We start from the raw sequence: 10376 nt of genomic DNA, 5'->3' as shown, positions 1-10376 counted from the left end.
ATACCCTTATCTAAAATTAACAACAGACATGCCCTTATCTAACAATTAACAACAGACATACCCTTTATCTAACAATTAACAACAGACATACACTTATCTAACAATTAACAACAGACACACCCTTATCTAACAATTAACAACAGACATACCCTTATCTAACAATTAACAACAGCAACCATCCAAATACATAGTCAGTATTATAATGGTATCAATTACATCCACATCCCACACAAACTTATAAAACTCCCATTGTCCAGTAATAAAGTAATAACAGCCAGGTCTCTTCTTACCAGTCATATCCATGACAGCGAGATGATGGACACCCTGTCGATGTCCTCATGAGGGAGTCAAAGACTAGAGCCTCGTTGAAGTGGGTTCAATGTATTCTTCTTAATGGATGTCTTCCTCTTCTTTAGCCTGCGGCCTCACATATCAGAGAAGCCTTCACGTACGGGTCTGAGAGAAGGAGAAAGAGGGAGAGAGAGAGAGAAAAAGAGAGAGAGAAAGAAATAGAGGAAGAGAAAGAGAGGGACAAAGATAAGAGACAAACCTTGAGCAGGCTATTAACAAATTATACTCCCACGTCCAGGCATCTGTCTTTAACACATATAAGACATACAAATCTAGCCCCTTGTACGAGGGGGATTAAGTCCAAAGTAAAACAGGGGATTCACGTCAATTACCACAGAATACAAACTGCCGCTCTAGTGCCGTTGTAAAACTTACAGAACACTGAGAGTTACCATTTGATTTTATGGTGGATTTTTTTATTGCTTTGTTAGGCATTCTAATAATCTCCTAATCATAAAAGCAATAATAACGGGGTGGCCTCATAATTTAGCGTGTCATTTTCGTCAGTATAGTAACTGTTACCGTGGTAATGCAGGATCCTCACATCCTCACAGGCAGGATTAATAACTCAATTACTTTAGTTAGGCGTTCATGAAATCATCATCAGCTACCTAAGTCCCAGCCATCCGTCAGGCCAGGACATGTTGTGTTTAAAGCATTTGGTTGTTGTTGGCTAAGGTTTTTAGCACTCCAACGTTTATGATTTTTGCTATTTGCTTGTGTTTCCAACATTGCCACAAAACAGATTTTTGGCACTTCATTGCGTTTGGAACAGTTGAACAGTATTTATTTGGGCAATATTTACAGAATGTAACATATCAATATTCAAATATTCATGAATTCAGTCAATTTATTGTTTGCTCCATCTGTTTATGCAGGCCTAATTGCATTCAAATAATAGTTGAAATACAAAATGTGTGATGTGAGTTTGTCAGGCTGTTTCTAACAGAAGAGACGACCCCCAGCGCTGTGATCAGTGTGCTGTTGTCAGTGTGCTGTTGTCAGGTGCTGCGGTCAGTGTGCTGTGTCAGTGTGCTGTTGTCAGTGTGCTGCGTCAGTGTGCTGTTGTCAGTGTGCTGCGTCAGTGTGCTGGCGTCAGTGTGCTGTTGTCAGTGTGCTGTTGTCAGTGTGCTGTTGTCAGTGTGCTGTTGTCAGTGTGCTGTGTCAGTGTGCTGCGGTCAGTGTGCTGTTGTCAGTGTGCTGCGGTCAGTGTGCTGTTGTCAGTGTGCTGTTGTCAGTGTGCTGTTGTCAGTGTGCTGCGGTCAGTTGCTGTTAGTGTGCTGTTGTCAGTGTGCTGTTGTCAGTGTGCTGTTGTCAGTGTGCTGTCAGTGTGCTGTTTTCAGTGTGCTGCGGTCAGTGTGCTGTTGTCAGTGTGCTGCGGTCAGTGTGCTGCTGTCAGTGGTGCTGTTGTCAGTGTGCTGTTGTCAGTGTGCTGCGGTCAGTGTGCTGTTGTCAGTGTGCTGCGGTCAGTGTGCTGTTGTCAGTGTGCTGCGGACAGTGTGCTGTTGTCAGTGTGCTGCGGTCAGTGTGCTGTTGTCAGTGTGCTGCGGACAGTGTGCTGTTGTCAGTGTGCTGCGGTCAGTGTGCTGTTGTCAGTGTGCTGCGGACAGTGTGCTGTTGTCAGTGTGCTGTTGTCAGTGTGCTGCGGTCAGTGTGCTGCGGTCAGTGTGCTGCGGTCAGTGTGGCTGTCAGTTGTGCTGCGGTCAGTGTCTGCGGTCAGTGTGCTGTTGTCAGTGTGCTGCGGTCAGTGTGCTGCGGTCAGTGTGCTGTTGTCAGTGTGCTGCGGACAGTGTGCTGTTGTCAGTGTGCTGCAGTCAGTGTGCTGTTGTCAGTGTGCTGCGGACAGTGTGCTGTTGTCAGTGTGCTGTTGTCAGTGTGCTGCGGTCAGTGTGCTGCAGTCAGTGTGCTGTTGTCAGTGTGCTGTTGTCAGTGTGCTGCGGTCAGTGTGCTGCGGTCAGTGTGCTGCGGTCAGTGTGCTGCGGTCAGTGTGCTGTTGTCAGTGTGCTGCGGTCAGGTTGCTGCTGTCAGTGTGCTGTTGTCAGTGTGCTGCGGTCAGTGTGCTGCGGTCAGTGTGCTGTTGTCAGTGTGTGCGTCAGTGTGCTGCGGTCAGTAAGTAAGTCACCTGAGAAGCCGGTGAGGTCCATGGCTTTGAGGTTGGTGGCCTTGATGACAGTGGCGGTGAGCCGACCTGCCGTGGGCAGGTAACACAGAGAGAAGTCAGCTCCCCCAGGTCAGCCTTCTCCTGTACAACACACACACAGAGGTCAGAGGTCAGGGTTCAAACACGGATCCCAGCAAACGTGTGGTAAACAGTCAGCCAGTAATACCCAAAGCCACAGGCTGAGAGCAGGGTCTGTAAAAGAGACCACCCTCTTGCATTTGGTTTGCTAAACCATGAAGCAGGCATCATTGATAATTGCCACAGAGACATGACAGGTGTCACAATCTAAACGGGCAGCATATTCAAACTGAAGGCAACTGTCATCACAGTACATTAATGAAATGTCAATCTTTCAATGCCCCAAGAAGATAAAAGTTAAATTGCGCTAGATCTAAAGGCTATTTAAACACTCTCCCCTGCTTCCTCCTAACTCGGCACAGCCAGTGGTCATGGTGGTGGCATAGCAGTGGCATTATAGTGGCATAGCGGTGCATTATAGTGGCATAGCAATGGCATTACAGTGGCATAGCAGTGGCATTATAGTGGCATTATAGTGGCATATGGTGGCATAGGGGGCATAAGTGGCATATCGGTGGCATTATAGAGGATAGCATGGATTTAGGGATAGTGGTGGCATTATGGTGGCATAGCGGCGGCATTATAGTGCATAGCGGTGGCATTATAGTGGCATAGCGGTGGCATTATAGTGTCATAGCAGTGGATATAGTGGATAGCAGTGCATTATAGTGCATAGCGGTGGCATTATAGTGGCATAGCGGCTGCATTATGGTGGCATAGCGGTGGCATTATAGTGGCAAGCGGTGGCATTATGGTGGCATAGCGGTGGCATTATGGTGGCATAGCGGTGGCATTATAGTGGATAGCGGTGGCATTTAGTGTCATAGCGGTGCATTATGGTGGCATACGGTGGCTATAGTGGCATGCGGTGGCATTATGGTGGCATAGCGGTGGCATTATGGTGGCATAGCGGTGGCATTATAGTGGATAGCGGTGGCATTATAGTGTCATAGCGGTGCATTAGGTGGCATGCGTGGGCATTATAGTGGCATAGTGGCGGCTATAGTGGCATAGCGGTGGCATTATAGTGGCATAGCGGTGGCATTAAAGTGGATAGCAGTGGCATTATAGTGTCATAGGCGGCATTATAGTGGATAGCAGTGGCATTATAGTGGATAGACGTTGGCATTATAGTGGCATAGCGGTTGGCATTATAGTGGCATAGCGGTGGCATTATGTGGATAGCGGAGGCATTATAGTGGATAGCAGTGGCATTATAGTGGATAGCGGTGCATTATGTGTCATAGCGGTGGCATTATATTGGCATAGCGGTGGCATTATAGTGCCAAGCGTGGCATTATAGTGACATAGTGGTGGTACTGTGGTGGCATTATAGTGCATTATAGTGGCATAGTGGTGCATTATAGTGGCATTTAGTGGATATTGGTGGTATAGTGGTGCATAGTGGTGGTACAGTGGTGGCATTATAGTTGTATATTGTGGCACAGTGGTGACATTATTGTGGCATAGTGGTGGCATTATAGAGGCATAGTGGTGGTATAGCGTGGCATTATAGTGGTATATTGGTGTATAGTGGTAGCATTATAGTGGTAATTGGTGGCATAATGTGTATAGTGGTGACATTATAGTGGCATTATAGTGGCATAGTGGTGGTACAGTGGTGGCATTATAGTGGCATATTGGTGGTATAGTGGTAGCATTATAGTGTATATTGGTGGCATAGTGGTGGTATAGTGGTGACATTATAGTGGCATTATAGTGGCATAGTGGTGGTACAGTGGTAGCATTATAGTGCCATATTGGTGGTATAGTGTAGCATTATAGTGGCATAGTGTTGGCATTATAGTGTCATAGTGGTGGCATTATAGTGGCATAGTGAGGCATTATAGTGGCATATCGGTGGCATTATAGTGGCATAGTGGTGGTATAGTGGTAGCATTATAGTGGCATAGTGGTGGTATTGTGGTAGCATTATAGTGGCATAGTGTTGGCATTATAGTGGCATAGTGGTGGCATTATAGTGGCATATCGGTGGCATTATAGTGGCATAGTGTTGGCATAGTGGTGGTATTGTGGTAGCATTATAGTGCATAGTGATGGCATTATAGTGCATAGTGTTGGCATTATAGTGTCAATAGTGGGTGGCATTATAGTGGCATATCGGTGGATTATAGTGGCTATTGCCACTATAATGCCACCGCTATGCCATTATAGTGGCATACATAGTGGTGGTATTGTGGTAGCATTATAGTGGCATAGTGTTGGCATAGTGGTGGCATTATAGTGGCATAGTGGTGGCATTATAGTGGCGATATTATAGTGGTATAGTGGTGTCATCATGGTAACATAGTGGTGGCATTGCGTTGGTATTATGGTGTTAGGCATGGGCTCTCTCTCTCACCGCAGTGCCCTCCACGATGTCCCTCCAGACAGGCTTTTCCCCTGTGCCCTCGCTGAAGTCCAGAAGGTTGTCCACAACCACTTGGCCAATCAGGTCGTGTCTGGAGAAGCGGTCAAAGTCGTAGACAGAGAAGTGTAGCTTCCGGGAGTGCAGCTCTGCCAGGGGGACACCGAACTGGAACGTCTCGTTGAAGATAGGGTTTAGGGTCTTTCTGTGGACCTGTGGGAGAGAGGAGAGGGGGGAATTGAGGAGGGAAAGCGGGATAGCGGTAAAGAGGTGAAGGGGGGAGAAAGGGGAAGGAGAGGGAGAGGGGGGGAGAGGGAGAGAGAGAACAAGAGTCAACAAGAGAGTCTGCAAGAGAGTCTGCTAGACAGCCTAACATATTTATTCAGATTAGGCTGAATGAAATCTCAGCTAATTCCAATGTGTAAGGGAGTAGACTATGCATTTGTAAATTCTAATAAATTACTGACAGTAATTTGAGAAACGGCAATGAAACTCCGCACAAATCTCTCGTGGTAATGCATACACAAATCTCTGGGTGACATCAATGGATGATTCACACAGAACTCCAAGTTATGCATGGACAAATTTCTCAATTGGCATCAGAGTGAAACTACACGTTTGTCAGGTTAGTATTTTACTGTGCCTTCAAACTGGACTGAAAACCAGCCCAATTTGTGTGAAAACTGACAAGTGTAATAAATGACAGCCTGATCCCAGATCTGTTTGTACTCTTCCAATGTATTTATGGTCATTGGCAAGACAGCACAAACAGATCTGGGATCAGGCTTGATCAATGTGTTACCTTGGTCTGGAACTTCTTCTTCCTGTCTGGCAGTAGGTAGATCTTGACGTAGGGGTCTGAGAAGCCGTTGGCGTCCTTGGCAGCCAGGTCTACAGCCTTCAGGATCTTTACCACTAGCTGCTCTGTACTGCAGACGGGGACACACATATACAATCTATGTTAGACTCACCGTCTGGGACACACACACACACACAACACAATCTATATGTCAAACTTACCTGGACAGACATAGGGCTACAGAGTAGATAGCGAGACAGTGGAGTGGTTAGGAGAGTATGTTGTATCTATGAAGTGGGTCGATGGGGATCCATTGAGGTCCAGGATGAAGCAGCCCTTGACACTGATTTAAGGGTTTACTCCCTACTAATGGGAAATTTGAGGAAGGTAGATCTGTGAATGAGAGCAACTTCTACAAGTAGCATAATCCATTGCTACAAAGCTACAGTTCGGCTCCAGCAGTTCCAGTGAGAGAAGCCAAGCCATTAATACTCTTCATAGTAGGCTATTCCAATGTGTTATGGTCAGTCTGGGTCACACACACACGCGCCCGCACACACACATACACAGTCTTGCACATATACACATGCATACACACACACGCGAAGACGTCCGTCTAAACGCCTACGTCCAGTGGTCTGTCTGCAGAACTACTTATGAGGGATTTAATTAAGAGAGTGAAGATGGCTGGCAGGCCTTTAATCAGACCTCATTATACCCTGTCCTTCTGCGTTAACGAGCGTGTCACCACTTCATTACGGGCCTTTAGGAGCACAGCGTGAACTCTGGGGAAGAGAGCACCACCAGGCAATAGCCAATAGCAGCTCAGACAAACACACTGTTTAATCATCTGGCCCAATCAGGACTGAGATAAGCCTGTTGARGACARGATTYCATCCAATCAGGTTTCATGTTTATCATGCAATCYCGTCCAATTAAGGAAAWRAGGTAAACATGCCAATCCTACAATCACATCAAATCAGGGATAAYATMAATACCGTKATTWGTAAATTAGGAAGTTATATTTAAATTGGWTAAACACGTTAATCAGAGAAACATGTCCAATTAGTATTTCTTAAGTCTATCTACTTACTTTAAGTCCAGTATCATCTCCGCTTGGAAGTCGATACACACTGTCAGTACGTGTTGGGAACTGTAGTCCTTATGACTATGAGCAGTGTAGTTTTATAAAGCATAATTGAAAATGCCAGGTGAGTCCTGTATAAAAGCTGGCCCTGATGGCATGTCACATTCAACAACATTACCTCATTACAACAACAAACACTGTAGTGTTCCTACTCTCACATGTCCGTTTGAACATCAAGACAACAAAGAGCAGGAACAAAAGACAACCTTTAAAAATATATATATATATATTTAACCTTTAGTAGGCTTACTAGGCAAGTCAGTTAAGAACAAATTCTTATTTACAATGACAGCCTACTAACACGGTCCCAGAAGCACTCGGCAGAAAATACACCTATTACTGATCTGTCAGAGGGAAATTCGCTATACTATTCCTCACAGACAATGTCTGGAAACCGCCCTATTCCCACAGCACTAGTGTCAGCTTTTAACTACAGTGTCAATAGAAAATACATTTCCCAGAGGGCCCGAGGGAAAATTGACATTGTTGTCCTAACTGCTATTCCCCAAATGTGCTCGGGTCTAGCACGTTAACATTGATGTATGGTAAATACATTACAATTATCCCACACAGTGCTAACAGTGTGAAGAGAAGGTGACACACATTATATCTCTCTCTCCCTCTCCCTCTCCCTCTCCCTCTCCCTCTCCCTCTGTCTCCTCTCTCTCTAGATTTTCTAACAAAGATTCACAGTGTGTCAGAAAGCAGAGCAGAACAAATGATCTTGTGACGTGAGGTAGAAATACATGTAGGTAGATATACACCAACACCCTCCCTCCCTCCCTCCCTCTCCCTCTCGTTCCCTCTCCCTCTCGTTCCCTCTCCCTCTCGTTCCCTCTCCCTCTCGTTCCCTCTCCCTCTAATTCTGTGTGTCTGTAATTCGTGTTATAAAAGTCTGGTGTTATAATGTGTTGACAGGGTCTGCTGTTTAAAGTAGCTCACCATATATAATTCATGACCCTAACTGCCTCTCACTTCCTTGTGTTTCGAACATCAGCACTTTCTTTCTCCATTGTAATGTTTCTCTGTGTGACGGCAGAAAGAAAGGACCCCACCAGGCAGCCACAGAGCCACAGATAGACTGAGACAGATTGACCTAGCAGGCTGTACTACACTGCCCCTGCTCTCTCCCTCCTCTCCTCTGTCCTCCCTCCATCTTCCCATCTTCAACCCTCCGAAGGGGGGAACACCCACCATTTACATAAACAGAGCCAGTGCTGCAGAAAACCTACAACAAGGGGCATGCATGACTAATGCACTCAAGGTATGGAAAATTAGACAATTACAATAACAATGTCTATCTATCTATCTATCTTGTGTACACTATTTAGTCCATAATGTAAAAGTATATATGGGTGATAAAAACTTCCCACTGTGTGATACTTGACACTGCAATGATAGAATTTCTAGGGCAAGTACCTTAACTCAGCTGTGATGACAGAGCAGCTGTTGATCCTCTGTCTAAGCCTTAATGTAATGTATATTTAACAGTGCACTCAGACCGAGGTGTGAAGAGGATTAATTAAGTGAATCGGTTCACTCACTTGAAGGCGTAGCGCAGGAGGAAGCTGATCTTGCCGCAATTGTCCCCCGTTTTCCCTTCCCCCTGGTCGCCCCCACGCAGTCTGTAGAGTTCCGGTTTGATTTGGCCAATGCTGGTCACCTGCTCGCTCTTCTCCTCACCATGGAAATCAGGGCTGGACAACTGGTGAGTCATGGGCTTGGGCCTGGGGAGAGAGAAAGGCTTAATAGACACATTAACACTCACTGGAGAGACAGACAGGGTTAAAGGAGAAGTTCTCTTTTTTACAATCAAATCTACATTTTTGAAGTAAATGGCATGTTATAGAAGGGTCCAGACACCTTTTTTGTGATTTCAGTTGTTTTTGAGAAACTTACCCCAAACAGAAAAGCACTTCTTCATCCTCGTTGTTCAGTATGTTGTGCAGTATGTTGTGCAGTACGGGGGCCCTGAAAAAACATGAACAAAGGCTCCAAAAACACCCAAATACGTCCTTTTAGAAACGGCAACGCTCTCAGTATAGTGATGCAGGTCTTTAGATGTGGTACACATGAAAATGTGTCATTACGAACTTTATCAGCAATGTTATAGTCCATTTTGTGCTACTCGAGCCATTTCCCCTATCCAGCTGTTCCATTCTCTGTTTAGACTGCTGCTATAGGTAACTGCCAAATTAAAGGAAACTTCATAATAAAGTGTCTTAAGAGGGCGCTGGGCTTCCACGAGCCGCCAGAACAGCTTCAATGGTTCTACAAATGCCTGGAACCTACTGTGTGGAAGTACATTGCAGAATAATAGTGAAGACATCAAAACTCTGAAATAACACATATGGAATCATGCTTTCAATATACCTTGTATCCCTCATTTACTCAAGTGTTTCCTTTATTTTGGCAGTTGCCTGTAGAATGGACGGAGTAGTATCGCTCGACTCGCAACAAAATGGACTATAACATTGCTGATAAAGTTCGTAATGACACATTTTCATGTGTACCACATCTAAAGACCTGCATCACTATACTGAGAGCTTTGCCGTTTCTAAAAGGACGTATTTGTGTGTTTTTGGAGCCTTTGTTCATGTTTTTTCAGGGCCCCCGTACTGCACAACATACTGCACAACGTACTGCACAACCAGGATGAGGAAGTGATTTGCTGTTTGGGGTAAGTTTCCCAAAAACAAGTAAAATCACAAAAAAGGTGTCTAGACCTTTCGATAACATGGCATTTACATAAAAAATAGAAACAGGGTTGTAAAAAAGAAAACAGAATAACACACACTAAAAAGATCGATAGGGTTAATTCACAGACATACATTCACTGGAGAGACAGACAGGGTTAATACTCAGAATAACACTCAGAAAATGTATACACTAGACAACCAATCACAGAAATGTGATGACCCTTAGAAAATATAATTATCACATACTTAAAAATATATACAGTACCAGTTTGGACAAACCTACTCATTCAAGGGTTTTTCTTTATTTTTACTATTTCTACATTGTAGAATAATAGTGAAGACATCACAACTATGAAATAACAAATAGGGAATCATGTAGTAACCAAAAAAGTGTTAACAAATCAAATTATATTTTAGATTTAAGATTCTTCAAAGTAGCCACCCTTTGCCTCGATGACAGCTTTGTACACTTTTGGCATTCTCTCAACCAGCTTCATGAGGAATGCTTTTCCAATAGCCTTGAAGGAGTTCACACATATGCTGAGCACTTGTTGGCTGCTTTTCCTTCACTTTGCGGTCCAACTCATCCCAAACCATCTCAAGTGAGTTGAGATCGGGTGATTGTGGAGGCCAGGTCATCTGATGCAGCACTCCATCACTCTCCTTCTTTGTCAAATAGCCCTTACACAGCCTGGAGGTGTTTGGGTCATTGGTCTGTTGAAAGAACAAATGATAGTCCACTAAGCGCAAACCAGATGGGATGGCCGTATCGC

General features: G+C 44.7%; 1 pseudogene; it reads right to left on the bottom strand.

Moving 5' to 3' along the window:
- Positions 1-293: 293 nt before the first annotated feature.
- The window catches only part of LOC112075616 (synaptotagmin-C-like), an 18107-nt pseudogene continuing 8024 nt past the window's right edge, over positions 294-10376 (bottom strand).

Source organism: Salvelinus sp. IW2-2015, unplaced genomic scaffold (assembly GCF_002910315.2).
Source record: "Salvelinus sp. IW2-2015 unplaced genomic scaffold, ASM291031v2 Un_scaffold3286, whole genome shotgun sequence".
Taxonomy (NCBI): Eukaryota; Metazoa; Chordata; class Actinopteri; order Salmoniformes; family Salmonidae; genus Salvelinus; species Salvelinus sp. IW2-2015.
Note: the sequence above shows the minus strand (reverse complement) of the source record. Positions and strands in the feature narration are given on the sequence as shown.